Here is a 1,254-nt window from a genome sequence, read left to right on the forward strand (position 1 = left end):
ACATTTATCAATTTGTTTTGCAAGTTTCCTGATGTGAAATCGTATATTGAAACAGATATTGTTGCATTTCGGGATGATCATTTTATTTATTTTTTTATTTTTTCAATTATTTTTATTCTTTGCCAAATATGCTCCGATGGATGTGTAATGTCAGTGTGCATACTCGACAGAGTGTTAGTACCTTGAGAGAAAAGTTGGACCTAAGAAGCATCAGTTGTGGTGTGCAAGAGAGACGATTGCGCAGGTATGGTCATTTGGTGAGAATGGATGAGGATAGCTGTGTGAAAAAGTGCCACAGCCTAGTGGTTGAGGGTACCTGTGGAAGATGTAGACCCAGGAAGACCTGGAATGAGGTGGTAAAGCACGACCTTTGAACAGTAGGCCTCACCGAGGCAATGACAAGTGACCGAGACCTTTGGAAATATGCTGCGCGTGAGAAGACCCGGCAAGACAAGTGAAACCATAATCTGTGGCCTTTACCAGGGGTGTAACCAGCCCCCTTATGCATACCTTTCCTTCTTTGGACACAAATCTCTGCTTGCAAAAACCTGTTGAGGCAAGTGAAATCAAAATCGAAATCAAACCAAATTCGATGACTGGTACCCATACCACCCTTCCTTCATTGGACACTAAACTCTGCTTGCAAAGACCTGTTGGGGCAAGTGAAATTGTAACTGAACCAAATTCGATGACTGGCACCCATGCCAGTGGAGCAGTAACAGCACTATCTAAGTGGGATCACTGCCAGAGCAGCGGTCTGGCTTCCGTGCCGGTGGTACATAAAAAGCACCATCTGAGCATGATCGTTACCAGCGCCGACTTATGGCACTTGTGCCGGTGACAAAACATGTGAACAAAACATTCAAGCAAGGTCGTTGCCAGCGCAGCTGGACTGACTCCTGTGAAGGTGGCACGTAAAAACACCATTAGAGCATGGCTCTCGTGCCGGTGGCATGTAAAAGCACCCACTACACTCTCGGAGTGGTTGGCGTTAGGAAGGGCATCAAGTTATAGAAATTCTTCCAGATCAGATTGGAGCCTGCTGCAGCCATCTGGTTCGCCAGTCCTCAGTCAAATCATCCAACCCATGCTAGTATGGAAAGCAAACGTTAAACGATGATGATGATGATGATGATGATGAAACACACACACTATGTGTATATATATATATATATACATTTTTCTTCACTCGTTTATTACTGTTTTTCTTTTATTATTTTAAGTTAGGTCCATTGTCCAGAAATCTTTTGTCAC

The sequence above is a fragment of the Octopus bimaculoides genome, chromosome 4 (genome assembly GCF_001194135.2).
Source record: "Octopus bimaculoides isolate UCB-OBI-ISO-001 chromosome 4, ASM119413v2, whole genome shotgun sequence".
Taxonomy (NCBI): domain Eukaryota; kingdom Metazoa; phylum Mollusca; class Cephalopoda; order Octopoda; family Octopodidae; genus Octopus; species Octopus bimaculoides.